This window comes from Phodopus roborovskii, unplaced genomic scaffold, assembly GCF_943737965.1.
Source record: "Phodopus roborovskii unplaced genomic scaffold, PHOROB, whole genome shotgun sequence".
Taxonomy (NCBI): domain Eukaryota; kingdom Metazoa; phylum Chordata; class Mammalia; order Rodentia; family Cricetidae; genus Phodopus; species Phodopus roborovskii.
The window spans coordinates 16,159,181-16,181,774 of record NW_026126448.1 but is presented as its reverse complement, the minus strand read 5'-3'; the positions used below and the strand labels follow the sequence as shown (position 1 = coordinate 16,181,774).

At 43.9% G+C, this 22,594-nt stretch overlaps 1 protein-coding gene across 1 annotated transcript in view; it reads right to left on the bottom strand.

Annotated features, from left to right (window-relative positions):
- Csmd2 (CUB and Sushi multiple domains 2) overlaps positions 1 to 22,594 on the bottom strand; it is a 537,775-nt gene that overhangs the window by 494,457 nt on the left and 20,724 nt on the right. The gene's annotated exons all lie outside the window — the stretch shown is intronic.

Sequence of the window (22,594 nt, the reverse complement as noted above, 5' to 3'; positions counted from 1 at the left end):
TGCACACAACTGTGTGTTACTCCAGCTCCAGGGAATATATCTTCTTCTGTCCTCTCAGGGCACCGCTGGACACACGCATGTACCCTCCTAGAGAGATGTATATACAAAGACACATAAATAAAAGTAACTCTAAAATAAATGCAATTTCATTGAAGAATTCCCACAACAGATTCAAGGCAAATAATACATGAGTTCTAAGACAAGCCCAGTGAAATTACTGAGTCAGAAGAAAAGCAGAACAAAAGAATAAAGAAAAGCAAATAAGCAAGCCCAGGACACTTAAAGGAAACTACCCAATGGGCTGACCTTAAAAAAGGGAGCAGAGAGTGTATCTCAAAGAATAGTTGCTGGAAACATCCTAGAGCTGAAGCAGGAAATCAATGTCTAAATTCAAGAAGCATTTTAAGGATTTCAACTTCAGTCCAGAGGGGACTCCATACCAAGGCTCACAACAGTCAAAAGTCAAAGACAGGGAGAGAAGTTTGAAAGTGAGAAAGTGACTCATCACATACCGAGGAGGTTTCTTAAGATTATCAGCAGATTTCTCGGCAGAAACATGGCAGGCCCAAAGGGAAGGGGGTGATGCGTTCCAAGTGCTGAAAGCAACAGACTGCCAACTAAGAACACATTATCTGGCAAACACCATCCTTCAAAAATAGAGACGTAAAGGCCTTCCCTGATAAACAAAAATGGAGGCTATTCATTACCACTACAAGAATTACTAAAGACAGTCCTTCAAGCTGAAATGAAAGGACATGGTAGACAGCAACATGAAAATGTACAAAAACATGCAGCTCCCCAGGAAGCATAAATATATACACAATAGAGCATCTGGAATGGGGGGATGTAGTATTGGCGCACAGATTACTGCCTTCCTAAACAGGATTTTAAAAATGAAAGCCTAAAAATGAGATAACTCTAAAACTTTGATAATTGATGCAAAATAGAAGGAAGTATAGTTTGTGACATAACAAGATGTGTGGAGGATGTAAAGGAGAAGGGTTCTCCCATGTGATTGGCATCTCCTGGTTGACGGCTTAAAACAGATTGCTATTAGTGAGATGCTTGATTTAGTATCCACTTTAACCATGAAGAAAATACCTACAGAAGACACACAAAAGGAAATAATAAACAAATCAAATCCTGTCATAACAAAGACAGAAAATCAATAAAACACAAAGGAATTGTCCTAGTTAGCTTTCACTGCCAATCCAACACAGCCTAGACTCATCTGAGAAGGGAGAATTGATTAAGAGATGCCTGGCTCAGACTGGATTCCGGCATGTCTGTGGAGGATTGTCTTGACTGCCTTAATGGATGTAGGAGGGCCCAGCCTATTGTGAGAGGTACTTTTACCTGGACATGTGATCCTGGCTCTGTAAGAAAGCTAGCTAAGCAGGAGTCAGTGAGTAAGCAAGTTAGCAAGCAATAGTTGCCTGCAGTTTCTGCTTGAGATCTTACCCTAACTTCCCTCAATGGTGGACTGTATATCTGGGTGTTTTATCACAGCAACAAAAAGGAAACTAGAATATCAGGGCAGCAAGAGAGGGAAAAAGGGAGAGAAGAACTTCAAGAAAGAAAACAATTGGCAACATGAAAATAAAACTACTGGCAATTGTTTCCTATGGCAATGGATTAACTCAGCCACCAAAATATATTGAATAGTTAAGTGGATTTAAAAACAAGCTCTAACTATATGCTCTCTCCGCAAGGGATTCAGTTTAGATACAAAAGCACACACAGTCTAAAAGTAAAAGGATATTCTTTTGCGATGGTAAACACTGTGGACAAAACAGAGTCAAAAGCTGTCCTCAGAAACAAGGAAGGACATCATATGATGAAAGGAGAGGCAGCATGAAATTTCCCTTGTAATTATAAGTATAGATGCACCAAGCAACGGAGCAACTGAATATATGGAGCAAACACTGACAGAATTAAAAGAACAATAGACACTTTCACAAAACAAGAGGTTTCAGTATCTCACCTCCAGTAATAGATAGGCCAAGGATACAGAAGATCAATAGAGCCAAAGAGACCCTGTGTCTCAGATAGATCAGGGGATGCTTTGACACACACAGGATGCTACCTCCAACATAGAAAATAAAGAATATTTTTCAGATTAGATTATATGTTAGGCTACCAAAAAAAAAAAAAAAAAAAAAAAAAAAAAAAGTCTGAAGAAGTTTAAGAATGGCCGATAAGATGGTTCAGTGGGAACAAGGGGCCACTATGGAGCTTGACAATCTGTGATCCATTCTTATCCTTGGGTTTCACATAACAGAATGAGAGAAATGACTCCCCGAAGTTATCCTCTGACCTCCACATGTGTGCCTCAGCACACATACACACAGGTACATACACAAACACACACACAAACACATACATACATACACGCACCAAAAAAAAAAAAAAACCATACACACACACACAGGCACACACACATGCCTACACAAAAATACACATGCAGAGACACACACGCACACACACACAAGCACACAAGGCTAAATTTTACCGATTACCCTTTCCAACTGCTATAGAATGAAGCTAAAAATTGATATCAAAAGGCATATTGGAAGATTCCCAAGTATGTGGATATTAAACATTATAGCCCTCAAATGAAATGACTTCAGGCAGAAATCATGAAGGTACTTAAAAACATTTTAAATGAAAAGAAAAGATAGCACACCAAAACTTTACAGAATTTTGGGAAAGGGAGGCTGACAACAGTGAGCTCACAAAAATCACAAAGCAACCACTTACAAACAAGTGTTTATACCTCAAGAACCAGAACAAACTAAACCCTGAATTAGGAGAAAAAGTAGCAAAGATCAGAGCAGAAACCAAGAGAAAAAGATAGAAAATAGGAAAACAAGAATTTCTTTTTAAAACTTCAACAAAATTTACTGACATTTAGCCAAACCTTCTGAAAAATTACTCAAAAATCAAAAGATTTTTTAATGCAATTGATGTCACATAAATAAAATAAATAGGGGACTACTTGAAGAAGGAAAAAAAAAAGGCTAACCTAGAAAAAAATAGATAAATTTCCAGAAACACACTAAGACTGAATCATAGAGATTAAAATATAAGCAGACATAACCAGTAAGTAGATTGAATCAGTAATCAAAACCCTCCCAAAAATGAAAAGTCTAGGACCAGATGGCTTCAGTGGAGAATTCTACCAAACATTTAAATAAGAATTAGCACTAATCCTTTTCAAACTCTTCCCCCTCAAAAAAATTTTGAAGTGGATGGAGTACTTCCAAAAAAAATCATTTGATGCAGCCAACATTATCGAGTTAGCAAAAAATCAGATAAACTATAGAAAAACTAGAGGCTAATATCCATGATAAATACTGATGGAAAAAACTCTCAACATAATACTAGCAAATCAAATTCAACGATACATTAATAGGCTTAGACACCATGGCCAGGAAGAATTTATCCCTGGAATGCAAAGATAGTTCAACAGACACAAATCAATCTCAATATGATTTGTTAGTCAATATAATATAGGTCACATATAAAAATCCAACATCACATTTAATAATGAAAAACAAAAATTTGTCCTCAAAATTCCACAGCAAGGTAAGTTTGCCCTTTCTCATCATGGCTATTCAGTAAAAATATTGGAAGTTCTAGCCAGAAGGCAAAGAGAATAAATAAAATACACCCAAAGCAAAAAAGGATTAGAAGAGTATTGTTTCTGTTTGCTGAAGTGATCATATATATAATCATAAATATTACATAATGTAATTACATTGCATTCACACACACAAAAACGTGTCAGAAATATAAACTAATTAAGCAAGGTTGTTAGATATAGAATCATTGACACAAAACTGTCAACTTTGTTTCTATGTACAAGCAATGAACAATTTTAGGAGAGAATTGAGAAAATAGTCTCATTTACAATGGCATCAAAAAGAATAACATAATTAAAGGTTAAACTTAACTAAGATGCTAAGAGACATGAAGAATGAAAACTATGAAATACTAAAAGATTTAACAAAAACACAAATCAGCGGAAGGACTCATAATCTTAAACTCCTGAACTGGAAGAAGTAATGTTAAAATGGTCATACTACCTAGAGTGATAAACTGATCGAGTACAAATGGAATGAAAACCCTGATGGCATAATTTCATAAACAGAAATAAAGGGGAGGGGGACTGGGAGAACCCTGGCATTAGTGTAGTTCAAGAAACCCGAATAGCCAAAACAATTTTAAAAATGGAAAAAAAGGCATTAGCCTTTTATCCTAGGATAGCTATCAAGAAAATAACACAGGTGATGGTGACACATGCCTTTAATCCCAGCACCTGGGAGATATAGAGCCAGGAGTATCTTTGAGATCCAGGTCATTCTGGTCTACAGAGCTAGTTCCAGAACAGTCAGAACTATGCAGGGAAATCCTGCCTCAACAAACAAACAAACAAACCAGAAAGGAATGGAGGGAGGGAGGAAGAAAGGGAGGGAAGCAATAAATGCTATTAAGGATGAGGGGGGAGGGAAGGAGGGATGGAGGAAGGGTAGGAGAGTGAGTGAAACCATTAGGTGCATTCTCAGTGGGAATATGAGTTATTATGGAAACTGTATGGAGATTTTTCATAAGAATTAAATAATATGTTCATGTCATCCAGACATTGTCACTTCTAGGTATATACTCAAAAGAATCAAAACTACATGCTCTGTTCACAAGAGCCAAACCATCCAACCAGCCTAGCTGTCTATCAACGAATGAATGGGTAAAGAACACATCCTACTCAGCCATTTAAAAAATGAAATTATACCACTTGCAGGAAAATGGGTGGAGCTGGGGATGGTTTCATTAAGTGAGATAAGCCAGTTCTACAAAGACAAGTTCTCCATGTTTCTTCCCATGTGAGGAATAGAAGTTGGGAGAAAAGGTGGCATGTCCTAGGTTGCTTTCTCTTGCCGTAATAAACACCATGACCAAAAATAACTTGGTGAGGAAGGGGTTAATTATATATTAAAAGGTTAGGATTAGAGTCAATCCTCGAGGGAAGCCAGCAGAAGCTTAAGCAGGAAGCCTGAGACAGGAACTGAAGCAGAGGCCATGGCTTGCTCCTCATGGCTTCCTCAGCATTCTTTCCTATACATCCCTGGACCATCAGTCTACGAGTGGTACTGGACACTGTGAACTGAACCGTCCCACATTAATCATTCATCAACAAAATGCTCCAGAGGCGTGTCACAGGCCAATCTGATGAAGGTGATTCCACCAAGTGAGGTTCTCTTTTCTCAGGTATCTCTGGTTTGCATCAAGTGACCAAAAACTACCCAGCACATTAGGGAAGTAAATGGGACCGTTAGGGACAAGGAAGGGAGTAACAGGGTACTCAGAAAGTCACATAGACACATGGGGGTAGCTCAGGGGTGAAGGTGTACATGCACATGCTCTCTCTCTCTCTCTCTCTCACACACACACACACACACACATTTCACACACACTTTTAAAATTGTTTTCAAGAACTACAATGCCACAACAGCACAAAAAAAAAAAAAAAAAACTCTGCTTAAAATAAGCAAAGCCTTGAAAGTCTGCTTCTTCAAATAAATTTTACAAATAGTCAACATGGGTACAAAAAGATGCTCCCATTGAATCATTGGGGTAATGTCAATCAAAACCACACAACGAGTATCACCACCTCACAACTGTTAGAGTGGCTGTGGTAGTTTTAATGAGAATGGCCCCCATAGGCTCATGCTTGAATACTTGGTGTCCAGTTGGTAGAACTGTTCAAGAAGGGTCAAATGGTGTGGCTTTGTTGGAAGAGATGTGTCACTAAGGGTGGATCCTAGGGCTTCAAAAAGCCCATGCCATTCCTGGTTAGGTCTCCCTGTCTCCTGCTTGTGAGTCCAAATGTCCGCTCTCAGCTACTGCTCCAGCATCATGCCTGCCCGTCTGCTGCCATGCTTTCTTCCATCATGATGGTCATGGATTCACCCCAAGCTGCAAGCCCCAAGTAAACTCTTTCATCTATAAGTTGCCCTGATCATGGTGTTTCATCGTGGCAATAGAAAAGTAACTAGGCCAGTGGCCATGATACACAAAAACAGGTTACAACAAGTGCTTCTGAGGAAAAGGGGAAATGAAAACATTTATTCGTTGATTGACATTAAGACGGTGCAGCTGCTACTAGAAAAAAAATGATATGGAAGCTTCTTAATTTTTTAATAAAATTATTATTTGATTCTGGAATCCTACTTCTGGTCATGCCTATAAAAGAATCACAAATTGGATCTCAGAGAACTCTGCATGACAGCAATCATTGCTGTGCTGCTTATGACAACCATGGATAAAAGCTGTGGGAATGCCCACAGATGGGTGCCTGGGGGAAGTAACTGTGGTGGACATATATAACAGCATATTATTTGGGCTAAAAAGACAGAAATTCTTCTATTCACTCCAACACAGATAGGCCCTGAAGATACTATAGCAGGTATAATAAACCAGTCACAAAAAGACAGTACTGTTGATTCTTCTCATAGGAAGTATCCAAAGTTGGCTCCGAAACAGAAAAGGCAATGGTGGTTGCCATGGATGGGGAAGGTGGAAACAGCCCGTGTGCCAGGATCAGGTTGACCTAGCTTGGTTTCAGTTGCTGTAGATGAAACACTGTCTATAAGCAACTTGAGGGAGAAGGCCTACTTGACTGAGAAATCAGTGCAGGAACTCAAGGCAGGAACCTGGAGGTAGGAACCATGGATGAAGTCTGCTTGCTGCCTTGCTTCCCAGAGCATTCTAGGCTAGCTTCCTTTACACCTCGGATCTACCTACCTGGGAATGTTGTCACTCACACTAGGCTGGGCCCTCCTACATCAATTAGTAATCAAGTAAATGCTACACAGCCAAGATAACAGGCCAGTCTGTTGGAGGCAATTCCTCATTTGAGGTCACCTCTTCCTGAGTGAGTTTAATTTGTCCTAAACTGACAAAAGCTAGCATGGGGCTGTTTCAGTTTTACAAGATGAAGATATTCTTTGGGGGATGGGGAGATGTTCAGTTGGTAAAATGCCTCCATGTAAGTGTAAAAACCAGATTTTGGATCCAAGAATCCTTGTAAAAAGCAGACCACAGTGGGATGCACCTGCAACCCTAGTGCTGGGCTGATGGGGCTGTCTCGGTCCCTCATCCCTTCTAGCTTGGCAAAAGAAACAAGACTGTGTCAGGCTGATGTAACTGTTCTTCTGTAAGAAGGCTGACATCAACCCCAGCACATCCCTCTTCCTGTATCCCTAGCCAGTGCATTTCAATTTTGGTGTGTATGATGACCACTAAGGTATTCAGAAGGTCTGGGTGGGGGCAGAAGGGGACGAAAGCCTGCATTACTCCCACATATGCTCAGCCTTGCTTGAGATTTCCCTTTTACAATGATGGGAATATAACCGGCACTTGCTTACACTATACCATCCCATCCTTAGCCTTGCTTAAACTGGCTGACTTATGACTGCAAGGACCTAGGAATTGTGGAATTAGTGTTCAGGCTCCCTCCCCAGACCAATTACATGAGACACCCAGCAGCAGGACTCTAGCATTGATATGGCTTGCATTGATAATCGGCCCTCCAGGAGTTCTGGGGTCAGGGGTGCATACTCACTTGCAAGGTCACATGTTTGGACTTTGAGACCTTGTACAATCACTGTGTCCTATCTCAACGGAGTTCTCACTTCACTATGGTGCTGAAAGGCACATGCTAACATAGGCCGTCTACATCTCAGATATGCAAGAGTGTTAATGTTCTAGACAGCTACAAGGAATGTTGCTGTGGTTTTTTTTTTTTTTTTTTTTTCCTTCCTCCTGACTTTCACTTCTCACTTTCCTTTCCAGCTGGTAGAGAATTAGCAACCTCTTCCATTCCAGAAGAACAACTTGGGGTTAAAGTTGGTAGTGTCTAGAGATGTTTATGACTGTCACAATCTGGAAGAAGAGGGGTGTGATGTAACCAATCATGGAGGGGACTGACGGGCATCTACAAGGCTCAGGTCAGCACTCCACAGTACCATGCCCAGCTCAATGGCCAAGGCTGTGACACTGCAGAGTAAAAGAGGTTTTCACAATTGAAATATGAGGCAATGTTCTTCACCTTTTCCAAGCCCTCTCCTCCAGACACTGGTGTTTGCGGGACACTGAGGACAGGGTAGGATGGCCTACAGTGGTTATGCTCCTGCCTTCTTCTCTCAGCCCTTGAGTTTGGGCCATTGCTGTCTATACCCTTCATTTTCCTGAAGCCTCTTGTTCACACCCAGTGACTTTTAACTTTCCCATAGCCATCTCCCAACTCAGTAGACACCTTCACATAAGTCCTATCTATGTTCAGTATTCAAATTCTTCTTAATGAAGTCCTTCAATGCCTTGGAAATCTGGAGTATGCTGTTACCTGAAAGGTAAGGGTCAGCTCATTGGAGAGGATGTGGCCTGGTTTCTAAATGACTTTGCATCTGCATCTCAGCCAAGATGTCCTGCTAGGCATGCATCTAGGAAGCAAGAAATGAGAGTGGACTCAGGAAGTTTGGGTCTAGGTTCCATGAGTTTAATCATTGCCCCAAATGATCCCTTGTACATGTCTTATTTACAATAGCTTGAGCAGGACTGAGATGTATTCTTGGTATATAAAAACCAGCAAACTGAACTTCCAGAGTCTCACAGCTAACTTAGACCTCGAGAGAAAGTCCAAGATAAACCTGAAATTCTGTGCTAGTCCAGAGGAGAGAAGCTATAAGCTTTAGAAGAAATACCATCTATTCATTTTACCATCCTATTTCCATCCAAGCTTCATTCATCTATCCATCCAGCACCCATCCATACATCTATCATTCATCCATCCATCCATCTATCCATCTATCCATCCCTCCATCCCTCCATCATCCATTATCCATCATCTATATATCCTCTTTCTTCTGTAATGTATTCATTAGACCGTCAGTTTACCCATAAATGTTTCTGGTAGGTCAAGTCTATGTTGTGAGGACCCAAAGAGAAACCAACTAGGCTCCATCTGCTCAGGAGACCATATCAATTGGGCAGGATAGAAACTGACACAGGCTAAGTAGACAGAGGAAGATGGGGGATGGTAGAGAGCACAGAAAGGTCTATTTACACTTGTCTGCTCGGAAGCTGACCAGATATGGAGAAAGTGGTCTAGCAAACTCCAAGGGGGTCACCTCACATCTGGGTAATCACCTGGGTCACATGAGGCTGGCCCACACTCATTTGCACACCCATGTTCTCAAACTTTCTCCCTGCTTGCTCAGAACTTCCAATCCCTGAGCACAGCTTGGGGAGAGACAGGATGAGGCCATGCGCTCCCCTCAATGGATCAATGCAAGGCTGGCATCCTAACTCATCATCCTGAGGTCCCAGAGAGAACCCAAATTGTGACTGTCAGGAACATGACAGAACTGTCAAAAGCAGACAAAATCAGCCCCGTAAATTGTGAGACCAAAGTCACAGTTCTATTTGTTCTGAGAGAGTGAGCAACTCACATTTTTTTCTTTTTTGTCAAGATGGAAAATAAAAATACAGGACAAACTGGGAAACTTGGGGAGTGGGGAGAAACTTACCACCAGTCATCCAATCTCAGTGGTTAGCCACACCCCCTCACCACGATTCTATGTCCACTTCGACAAAGTAAACATTCTGGTGGTCTTCTGGTGAGACTGGTGGATGCCTTATTAGAAATTGTTAAGATCTAGCCTTTGCCCACCTCATAGTCAACTATCAAAACGGAATATAGGAGTGGAGAAATGCCCTAGTGGGTATGAGCATGTGCTGCAAAGGTGGGTATGGAGGATGGAGAGACAGCTCCATGGTTAAGAGCACTTGCTGCTCTCCCAGAGGACCTTAAGTTCAGTTTCCAGTATCCACAGTAGACAGCCCACAACCGCCTGGAACTCCAGCTATAGGAGACCCATCACCTTTGGCCTCTGCGGGCACCTGTACTCGGGTGCACATATCCACACACAGATGCACACCTATACAAAACTTAAAATAATAAAAAAAAGTAACATTGTTTTAAAGGTGTGGCCTTGTGTGCATCTCTAAATCCAGCATTGTGAGGGACAGAGACAAGAGAGTCTCTGGGGCTCACTGGCTGCCACTTGCTCCAAATGTCCACATAATACCTGGGTGCAAACAAACCTGTCTCAAGGGGATAAGGCAGAGACAGATAGAGCAAGATGCCCAATGTCTTCACCTGGCTTCTGACTGCACAGTATACACACAAGGGGCGGGGCATGGATTACAGAGCAGAATTGAATCCAATAAAGCAAGAGATAATCCAGGATGTGAGCCTAAGGCAGAATCAGAGATAACTTCTTGGCAAGAGGGAATGTCTGCACTGGTCTTTGGAAGATGAATGTAATTTCATGGGTATAAAAAAAAAAATAGGAAAGAAAACTACCAGAATGGGGGAAGGCAGACATAAAGGAACAGAAACTGGAACAGATAGAGGAAGTGACCCAGGATAAGAGGGGTGCAACAGCCAGACTAGGAAGGCTGGATTTGCCAGAGGACCCTGCTAACCATCTGGGATACAGAAATCCGAGATTTGGAAAGCAGGTGCTGGGCTCAGGCATAGACTCCAGAGTGCACACAGCAGGCTGCACTCAAGCAACACAAACTCTCTTCTGGTCAGCCCCAATCATATACGTGTATGTGTGGAGACATGCATGCCACTGGAGATATGTACATGCATATGCATAGCCAAGGTAATGGGCGTGTGTGTATATGTGTGTGTGTGTAGCTGAAGATGCATATGCATGTGTAGCTGAGGTTATGGGTGTGTTGCATGTGTGTGCATGTGTGCGTGTATACCTGGGATTATGGGCATGTGTGTATATGTGTATATGTGTAGCTGGAGATGTGCATGTGTGGGTATGTCCAGGGCTATCTGGCAGACCTTGTTGCAGAAGCCCTGCAGCATTGCTGTTGCTCACCAAAATAGCACTGAGCAATTTAGGTCAGGAAGTAAGGACTATGTTATTATTACTAGTTACTGGTGAAGTTATTTAATAAGAATGTCACATCCAATTGAGAGCATGGTGGGAACTGTCAGCAGGAGGGATGTAATTACACTAACCTGAGGTGCTGCAGGGCCTGATGCTTTCACACCTCCACAGAACCACACAGACAGACTTTCCCCCCCAGCTCCTGGCCGCTGGAGGGCATTTTCCTTGGTTGGGCCATATTTTAGCCACAACACCCAGACTTATGCTACACCTATCCAGACCTGTGGAGAGGCTCTTAGAGGGATCATGATGGGCCACTGGGGGTCCCCTGAAGAAACCCATATGTAGCTCCAGACTTGCCGATGATCAAAGGACAAAGTCCCCAGCCTCCTCAAATGAATCTAAAATCCAGCAGACATCACTGTAGACATAGAAGACAAAAACACTGTAGACAAAAGGACACTGTAGACAAAAACCCATTCCACATTAGTGGGTGGTCCAGACCAGCTTGGGGGGGGGAGCCTCCCGTGACGCCTACCCATCCCGACTCCTCCTTGGCTGGTATTTCACCACCTCCACTCAACCTACTACCACAGGAGCCCTAGTTTCAGGCCTGCCTCAAGGGACCACGTTCACTTCACTTCCATCCCCTAGAAAAGAAAGCCATGCTCTGCCCCATACTTCCTGGCTCCGCTCACAATCAGGTTCCTGCTGTTGAATGAGCCTAGAACTGAAACTCCTTTCCTTAGCCTGGCAAGGAAAACCAGTGAGGAAACCAGGACCCTTCTCTGGCAGAAATTCTGAGATGCTGTAGGGCCGGGTCTTGGGAGGGTGCTACTGCTGTGGCATTCAGAGTTGGGGTGCCCAGCATGAAGCCACTGTCCAATCACCAAGTGTAATCCCAGAGATGCAGAGGGTGCTGAGTTCCCATTTTGCTGCGACATTTACACCCTGTGGGGTTTCTAAGAGTCCGGAGCACTGGCTTCCTGTGACTGCAACTCAATTTGAGACTATAGGGAGGAGGGAGCAGGGCACAGGGATCCTATGCTCCACCATGGCGGGGAGGGGGAGGGAGAAACAGAGCATGGCTGTGTCGTCCTGGGAGTGAGATGGCAGAAGGGAGACTCTGGCCAGGACAGTAGAAAGGCCACAAATGAAGAGAGAGGTGGACAGGAGAGGGGATGCAGAGAAAGGACACAGAAATACCCAGGTAGAAAGGCAGACAATGACAGAGAAGATGAGGGACTCAGGAAAAACACCAGGCTTTAAAGGAGATGGGTTGATAGACAAAGGGACACAAAGGCAGACTGGAAAAGAGGCAGAAAGAGAGTGAGCGAGTGGGGGGGGGGACCCAAAAGGTACAAGTGTCAGGGACATAGCACAGAGGTAGATGTGTGCAGAGACCAAATCAGGAGCAGTGCAGGACAACAAGGGGTGACAGAGGCAGACAGGAGAGAAGGCAGCATCCCCAGGAGAGCCCGCTGCAAAGGCTCTGTCTGTCAGTGTCACCCGCTGTTCAGAGCCAGTGCAGAGTTACTTGGGAGGAAAAGGGAAGGACATTCACAGTTGAGCAGCTTGGCTCTAAGTGCAAGAGCAGGGCAGAGGGCACAGTTTCAGGTCTGGAAGAGAGAGGCACACGTGCCCCTCTTTATTGTGAACTTGCTTTAAACGTAAAGAGGCAATGGAGAAGAGAAATAAAATGAGGGGGGTCAAGGTGAGCGAAGGGACAAATACCAGAAGGGAGAGAGGACGCGTCAGGGCTCCGGGTTCTGAGAAACCTAGAAAAAAAATCATACCTAGAGGCAGTGGGTGTGGGTGGCACCCATGAGGGGCAGAAATTCTTCTCTCACTACGTGTGTGTATACTTCTGTGAAAGGGTGCATACACATACATATACAGGTCAGAGTTCAACACGTAGTGTCTTCCTCATTTACTCTCCATCTTCAATACATATATTTTCTTAAAGACTTAATTGTTTTTACTTTATGTGTCGTGGGTGTTTTAATCACATATATATCTGTGGCCCCCATGCATGCTTGGTGTGCTTGGAGGCCAGAAGAGAGTGTTGGATTCTCTGGGACTGAAGTTATGTGTGGTTGTGTGCCGCCATGTCGGTGCTGGGAGTCAAGCTTGGGTCCTCTGGAAGAGCAGCCAGTGCTCTTAAGCACTGAGCCATCTCTCTAACTTCTCCACCTTAGTTATGAGGCCTCAGGAATTTTCCTGCCTCTGCCTCCCCAGCATTGGATTCCAGGTACATCTACCATACCAAGCTTTAAACTTATTTGTAATTTAAGTCTATGAGTATGAGTATTTTGCCTGCATGTCTATTTATCACTTGTGTGCCTAGTACCTACAGAGGTCAGAAGACAGCATTGGAACCCCTGGAACTGGAGTTACAGCTGGTTGTAGGCTGACACATGAGTGCTGACAACCCAACCCAAGCCCTCCTGATGTTGCTAACCTCTGAGCCATCTCTCCAGTCCCAGGCCCAGCTTTATTTATTTATTTATTTATTTATTTATTTATTTATTTATTTATTTTCTTAAAGTGGGTTTGGAGGATCAATCTCCTTATGTTTGTACTACAAGTACTTTACCAGATAAACTATTCTCCTCTAACCTATAAGTCAATTGTTGATAGCTCTCAGCAAGGTATGCTCTCCTGGCTATCCCAGGATGGTTGTCTTAACTGAGTCAAGCAGATGACAGGAGGGATGGCAGATGGATGGTTAAGCTGTGCTTAGGTTAGGGTTTGTGGAGCCCCAGTGGCAGCAGCATCCACATTCCAGAGGGCCAGACAAGATCCATCTGTGGGATTGCTGAAAGCTAGAGAGCACAATGCAGCCCCAGAGTGAGGGCAGAGCAGTCCCTGGGCCAGTCAGCAGAGATGATCATTGCTAATGAAGGGAAGGGACAGAGAAGAACTCCCTGAAGAGCATGGGAAGACGTTCGGCCTGCAGCTCCGGCACAGCCATGAACAGTAGGGCACTGCTCATTTCTCAACCCACCCGTTTCTGGTATCTCTCCACCCTGGGTTTCCATGAACCATAAATTAAGACTGATGATAACTTTAGTTTGTCATTGGCCACATGCAGTTCTTGGTCCATTTTTCCCTTGTGGGAAGTGGCATCTCCTTCCACTTGCTCAGCATTCAGCCACACTGCTGCCAGACTCCACATGTGTGACCCAGCCACCCCCCCATCCCTAGTGTAGGGCACAATGTCATCCCCTACCTTCTTTCCAGGCTCTGAGCTCAATATTCTTAGTCTGAGGGTTTCTCCATTCCTCCAGGCTAGACAGAGCTCAGAAGTTGGCACTGCTTGCCCCAAAACTTCTAAGCTCCTGAGAGTCCCAGATGTGGGAAGTACAGACCCTGAGGCTTGGCTCTTGTGGTAATGTAGACAGGAACTTCAGGAGAGCACTTTCCAGGGGACTGTGCCCATTACAGGACCACTTAGTTGAGCTTGAGGAGAGGAGCAACTTCCCTCTGTCCTCAGAAGTCACGTACAGCATGCAGCATGGGCACCAAGTTCTCAGGTTATCAAGAAATATTGCTCCAATGAAAAGCGAAGTCCTAGTTATCCAAAGAAGCCAGGAGCTCAGGGGTATAATATGCCTGTTGACCTTGGTGTGCCAGGCTGCAACCTTCCCAAGCAACACAGGACTTTGCAAGCTCCACTTGCTGCCAGCTTCTAGATCCCTGCCTGTTGCCAGGCATGGTTGCCAAGCACAGACTCACATCCTAGTCTCCTGAAAGCTGCCTAGAGACAGGAAGGAGCAGCCCTGGGCTGGGAGGTGTTGGGGGCAGGAAGACATGGCTTTTGTTTCCCTACCCAGCTCATCCTGCATAGAACCAAGAGTGTGGTCATAATGGGGGCCAGGTAGGGCCTGAACTGTACCAGCTTATAGGAGAGGGGCTGGAATGACAAGGCAGGGGGTGTTCAAAGTCAAGGCTTGATTGTTCCTGGGCCCATGCCCCCAGATTGGCAAGATATTTCCAGTGTACAAGTTCTGGTAAACAGAATTCATATTTGCACATGAGAACACACACATGCACATACACACACTCACACATGCAGGGGAGGCAGGGAAGTATCTATCTTGCACACACAGTTCCTTAGGACCCAACCACACACCAAGTACTCTCATCCTGAACCCCAGCAGCCTTCTGGAAGAATATTTGCAAAACTCTGGGTATCCCTCTATCCAGTACTATGTTTGTAAGTATCTTACCAGTGAATTTGCACATGTGTGAGCATATGTCCTATACAGAAGTAATCAGCGTAGCTACGCTTATAAAAACAAGTTACAGTACAAGTATGAGGGACCTAGGGCCCCATGACATCTAGGTTTTAGCTTACTGTACTTGCCGGCTGTGTGGCCTGAGGCATCAGTTTACCCTCTCTGAGTCTCAACTCTGTCATGTATAAGAGAAGCATACTAGAACCTCCCTTGCAGACACATTGGGATGATTAAATAAGATTGTGGGTAGGAAGGCCAGGCCCTAGGGAGCTCGATAAATACTAATCACCCATTCATTCTCTCCCTGCCACCTACCCTGAAGTCTCTCATTCATTCAACTGATAAATATTTATGTGGTGCTAACGGTGCATCAAGGCAGTCGTAGGCAGTGGGGGTTCAGAGTCCTTGTCCTCAAGCCCCAAGAAGTTTGTTTTCTAATAAGGGACGCAGATGACAGCAAGTGAACAATAATCAACTCACATGATCAACATGTGACAAAGGGTAAGAAGAATGTGACAAGAACATGCCTCCTCTGCAGTGGTCACCTCTTGGGGTGCCACACCTGAGTAAAGGCAGGCAGGCTGAGTAAGAGGGAACTATGTGATGATCAAGAGGGTATACATTATACATTCCAGGAGATGTGTGTGTGTATACACACACACATACACACACACACACACACACACACACACACACACACACACATATATATATATATATATCATAATGACTGGAGGTGAGTACAAGCTTGCTGTGTACAGGGTAGCAGTAAGGTCACAAAGTTGGACAGAAGCATGGAACCCAGAGGGATAGTCATACCCAGAGGCAGGCATGACTAAGTCAGGTGTACACGTTTTAACACTTCCCTATCAGCGCTGTGAAGACTGAACTTGAGCTGAGACAGGGGAAGCAGATGGACAGGCCACAGCATGAGTTGAAAAGGCAGACTCTCCTGCAGAAATCAACGTCTCCAACCCAGGACTTGAGAACAAGCATGGGCTGTGACACAGCTTTGTCCTGCGAGAAGAAGCTGTAGCAGGAAGGATCCTGGTCTGGAGCGCAGACTGAAGTTGAATAGCACCAGAGCCCATGATCCAGCTGCGCCATCACTGAGTCAAGAAAGCAAGCACCATACAGACCTGTCCTGACAGCTGTACCTGTCAGCTTTACCTTTATCCAACAAAATCCACCTCAGCCATGGTTGTAAGATATTGCAGTATTCACCCCCAGGCCTTAGCAAGCAATAGATGGTGCTCACAGAGACCAATTGTGTGCATTCCCATTCTTGCCATTTGTGACTCTAAAATCCCCACCTCAGTGGCCCCTAAAGCATAGTGATCCCATCCCTCCTCTCAGCTCCCATGATGGGTTTATCTTAGCTGCCAATGTGCCTGGTCTAATGGATACTCCAGAGAGCAGGAAAGGCATTGTTGCTGGTTTGTATGAAGGTGCTTCCAGAAGAAGCTAGTGTATACACCGAGGTAAGGTGTATACACCTTACCTGTATGGGCAGGGGCCATCCAACTTCAAAAAGTCACAGGAAGGATATATTCTCTCTCTCTCTCTCTCTCTCTCTCTCTCTCTCTCTCTCTCTCTCTCTCTCTCTCTCTCTCTCTCTCTCTGAGCTGTAGCAGTCCCTGTCTATGGACAGAGCTCTGTCTGGACCTAGTCCATAGTCCCCATGCCCATCCACCCCAGAATGAATTACATCAGCAATTCTCTGGGACACAGCTCCTGAAGGATACAATGAGGAACTCACCAGACTGCAGAGCCACATGAACCAATTACTATGGCAGCCTCTCTCCTCTGTACATAGCTTCATAAATCCTGCTGAATGTGTTCCTCAGGGAGCACTCACTCAGGTGAATCCTAATACATTCAGTCCTAACATTCTTCAGATTCTCCTGTAGCCCAGGCTGGCTTGGAAATCCCGATTCTCTTCCTCAGCCTCCTCCAGGCAGCTGGGATTACATCTGTAAAGTACCCACTGTTCCTGCTCCCACACTGGTTGAACACCACGGCCTTGTGTCAGGTCTTGGGACAGAATGATTGACAGAACATTGTACTGGTCCTTGTGTAGTTAGAACCTTCTAGAAATAATCCCTCTTGCCTTAAAAGATCTATTTGTTTTCCTTACTAACTGCTCACTGGTTGCCAGCCCTTCCTCCTGAGGTCTCTGGCTTAAGTTGTCCCAGCCATGAGCACAGGACTCTGCACCTGATGTCATCTAAGCAACTGAAAGAAAACACTGCAAATGCATGATGAGAGCATCCCTTCGGTCAGTCCATCACTGTGATGGGAGCATCCCTTCAGTCAGTCCACTGTATGGGAGCATCCCTTCAGTCAGCCCAGTGGTGGCTTGTGCAAATGGCTATTCCCCAATTTTCTGTGTCTGGACCTCCTTTTCCAATTGCAATCCTTGACGCTCAGTCAAAGGGACAGTCAGGGTACAGAACTGCTCTAAGCAGTTGCTCAACCAAGCCTTAAGAAGGGTTAGGAGAGTCTGTGTTCCCATGCTGCCTCAAGTTGGCTGTCTCCATGTTTCTTTGCCCTCATACATTAAACCTTTTTCTTTTGCATCTCAACTTATCACAGAAATAGCCTGAAGAGGAGGGGAGCATCAAAATGGGGTATATTTTCTCTCTCATAGGCCCAAGGGAAGAAAAGGCTGCAGAGAGCCCTTTGGGTTAATTCAGAATCTGGAAAATTTTACATTTTCATTTTTTATTAAGCAATTACTCTATCACCATAGTAACATTTACTGTTCTGTTTCAGTTTAGAAATTTGGGGGGGGGGGGAAGCATCAAGACTCATTCACTGTTAACTTCTAATAATCATAAGAAATACCTTTCTATAAGTATGACACAAATTCAGAAGGATAAAATATTGGCAAATACCACAGTATAAATGCAGAGTTTAGATAGATAGATGGATAGATAGATAGATAGATAGATAGATAGATCACAATGGCTACAGACAGCATTCAAATGGAGAAAAATATCTACCGAACTAGTACAGATAAACACTGTGTGCCACTCATATGCAAAGGTTTCTCACAAATCAACAAGAAAAGCATGATTAATGCTATAGAAATAATATCAAGAATCCATCAAGAAATACAGATTACTGAAAAGTAAATACATGAAAAGATGTCCAAGGAGATGTCTTGTGAGATGACTCAGAGAGCAAAGTGCTTGCCATACAAGCAAGAACACCTGAGTTTGATCCCCAGCACCTCTGTAAAAAGCAGGACATGGTGATGTTTGCCTGTAACTACAGAGATGAGAGGTAGAGAAAGGGGGCACCCTGGGGCTTGTTGGCCAACCAGTCCAGAAAAATCAGCAAACTCCAGGTTCAGAGACACCCTGTCTGAAGAACAAGGTGGAAAGAGACAGAGGAACACACTGATATTGATGCTGACCTATGATCTCAGTGTATACACAAATGGAAACACCACACACACACACACACACACACACACACACACACACACATACACACGAAGGCACATGCATATACATGAACACACACACATACACAGACAGATACACACACACACACACACAAAAGATGTTTGGTTTCTGTTTTAATTAAAATAACACAATGAGATTCCAGTGTGATATGCATCAGATTGGGAAGTTCCCCAAAAGCTCCTAAGCTCCTAGAGGACATGGGAAGGAGAACCCAGATGCTGCTCAGAACCCACGGGGAGCTTAAGACAGGCCAGTCCTCTGACCACACCCCAAACCTGCCCTCCAGCAGACATACCCAGGACCCAGCCTACTGAGCCATGAATTATTTGACCCTAAAACCTAACTTTTAACAAGACTTCTAGAAGATTCTGATACAGAGTGGAAAGTCACTGAGAACTCTCAGTTACACTTGTCGGCATTTAAATCCACGCAGTCTAGCCTGATTATCAGCATAAAGACTCAAACCCTCTGGGGTAACGTATCCATCCTACAGGCAGGTTTTGCTCCTGTTAAAATCACACACACATACTTAATTCTTTTGTTGAGTTGTTTGGGGTAGCCAGAAACTAGAAAAGGCCTAAATAATATAGAACTGATTGGCTAATTGATGGCAATTTATGAATATTATGTAGCCACTGAAAAGCGGGAGCTCAATTTGTATGTGCCTACCCAGAAAGATGTACTGAAACATTGCTAAGTGAAAACAAAACAAAGCAAACAGAAACCCTTACAGTGTGGTCTTCACAATATTCCCCAATGACTCTCCTTTGTGAAACTCAAGGTCTGTTCTATGATTCTATTTTCTTATACATTTTAAAGTTTCTGGAATATTTCAAAGAACACTTTTATTAGTTAGAGAGCTAGGAGCTAGAGGTAAATTTTTTTAACTACTTGCTCTTCTATGCTGTCTCAAGTTTTGCCTCGAGCATGGATCACTTTTATAGTAATTGAGAAGTAGTTATAGCTAATTAAACTTAGGAGAAAGAGAAAGAATGGGTAAGTGATAGCCCCATGGCTGGGAGGGGAAGGGAATTGGGTGGTTGAGGGCTAACTACAACTGGAAACTCTTTGGGCCCTGCCTAAGACCCTGAAGAACTATACTCCAGCTTCAGCCACACAGATGAACTGGGTGACAAAGAGCTTTTGAAAAACTCAGTTTCACTGTATCTGTTGCTTTCAAATTAAACTATTTGCTTCCCAAAGAAAACTTGCCCCTTACCTGTGCTGTGCCATCCACTCAGGTGAGTGTGTATCGGGGTGTTATGGTCTACATCTTAAAAAGCCTCAAAAGCTCCAGTGTTCAAGACCGAACCCTATTGAAGCAGCATTGACAATAGGGCTTCAGAGGAGTGTCTGGTTCTAGAGAGTTCTGACTGACTTGATCAATGTGTTGACATCTTAATAAATTTATAGGTTCATGGGCCATTAGAAAACTTTGGAGGTGGGGCTTAGTTGAAGGTAATAGGTCAGAGAGATGTTTCTTTGAAGGAGATGTTGGAGTGCCCACATTCTCTCTCTCTCTTTCTCTCTCTCTCTCTCTGTCTCTCTCTCTCTCTCCAGCCATGTAACATGTCTCTCTTTTTGTCTCTCTCTCTCCAGCCATGTAACATGTCTCTCTTTTTGTCTCTCTCTCTCCAGCCATGTAACATGAAAAATAAAACTTAGAGATATACACTGGGATCCAAACTTGAAGCTGATAATCAGAGAAACAAAACAGCTGGCCACTAGCTCTTACCTCTACCTCAGGCTGAAGGGCTGACCTTTCCTCAGCATGGCTGGAAAATAAGTCTCCAAGAGACCCTTTGCTTTCTCCTTTTATACCTCCCTAGTGCTGGGATTAAAGGCATGTGATCCCAAGTGCTGAGATCACCTTTGTGTGAGCTGTTTCTCTTTAGGACTAGATCAATTTCATGTAGCTCAGTGTGGCCTTGAACTAACAAATCCACCTACCTCTGTCTCCTGAGTCCTAGGATTAAAGGTGTGTACCACCACTGACTGGCTCTACGGCTTGTGGCTAGCTTTGCTTTCTGTATAAAGCCAAGCTTTAATAAATCATGTATCACCACGTAGCCACCATAACATGAACATCTGTGCTTCATCACAGATGTATCTCAGTTGGTAGAGCACTTGCTGAGAATATGTGAAGCACTTGGTTCCATCCCTGCCACCGCATACACCACACTGTGATCCTTCCACTTGAGGTGGTAGGATCAGAAGTTCAAGGTCTCGGGTATATGAGTCTGAGGTCAGCAAAGGCTACATGAGATTTATCTCAAAAAGATGTGGGGAGGAGCCAGGAAGATAGCTTGGCCTGTAAAGCACTTGCCACACAAGCAAAAGGACCCAAGTTTAGGTCTCTAGAGCTCATTTAAATGCTAGATGTGTGTGATACCCTGCCTGTAATCCCAACTCCAGGGAGTTAGAGACTCCCGAGGGAGAGATGCAAATTGAGACTAGCCAAAAGGAAGCTCCAGGTTTAACTGACTCAGGCTCAATATATAAGTCAATATATAAGGTGAATGATGCCCAAGGAAGACAGGACACCAACCTTGAACCTCCAGACACATGCAAATCACACACATCTGTGCACACATGTGCACCAACCCAGCCATATACATATACACATGCATGCATACCACCTGCACACACATAAAAAAAAAAAAAGAAAGAAACCTGCTCCAGCAGACTCACCCCATCATAGTGCTCTAACTCACCAAAGACAAACACAATAGGGCCGGAAACCATGAACTGAGCCCTTGAAACCGTGAGCCCAGATACACCTTTCCACTGGCTTATCTCAGGTGTTTTGTCATAGCAATAGGAGCAAACTGACAGGGGGCTATTAGCCATTGAGTCTCACATGGCTCCAGGCAGAGTCCAAACAGGTGGTTCCCACTATTGGTAACATGCTGAGTGTGGACAGGCCCAGCATGTGTGTGTCAGACTCAGTAAAGGCTGAGAGTTAGAATAGACACTGGCTGTTTCCATGGAGCTGTATAAGCATGGTCTGTGTTAGTGTTCCTGCATTAGGTGCCAAGAGATGCTGCTAAAAACATGAGAATTGGTAAAAGACTGATTCTGAGTTCAGGCACTAAGCCACAGACATTCCCTCTAAGGAACTGGTGTGTTACTCTCCAGTTCATTCTGACTTACTGCTTTAGGCTCGCCAGTCCTTAAATGGGTTTGCTTAAGGAATAAATTCTGAAAACTTTGGTCTATCCATTATACAATCATCTTTGCACCTGCCCATCCAGGATTCCTTTCTTTGGTCCATCTATCCAATCACCCTCAAATCACCCAATCACATGAACTCATTCATTGTCCACTCCATTAATTTTTTTCCACTTAGCTACCTCTTACCATCTCTATAATCTCAGCCAGGTCTCCCATCTATCAATTCATCCCTCCGCTCACTATTTCATCTACTAATACATTCCATCCTGCCTTCCTATCACATCCCTCCATTTTACCGGCTCAACAGTCAACTGTCCCCTTTACCCTATTCCTCCATGCATTCGTCAATCGCTCCATATCATAGTCCATTCAACTATTCATCTGTCCAATCAAGCTAATCCTACCTAGTTCCTCATTTCATCTACATATCGTTCCTTCCATCACTTACTATCCATCCAGCCATTCATTCAGCAATCATATCTCCCCATTCCAGCCCAAAGCCTGGACCTGATGATGCTACTGCAACCACCGAGGTCTAACAACTTCACAAGAAAAGGAAGCAGTGAATGAAACCTACCTCTTCCCCAAGCCCCACTAAGTTTTTAATATAGGAACTCTCTTAGAAACTATTCCTCATCCAAGCCCCACATCCTCCTCTTCTTTCCCTGTCCAGGCTTTCTGACTGTTCTCTGATTAGGTGAGACTTTAGGGTACCAACAAGAGACAATATCAG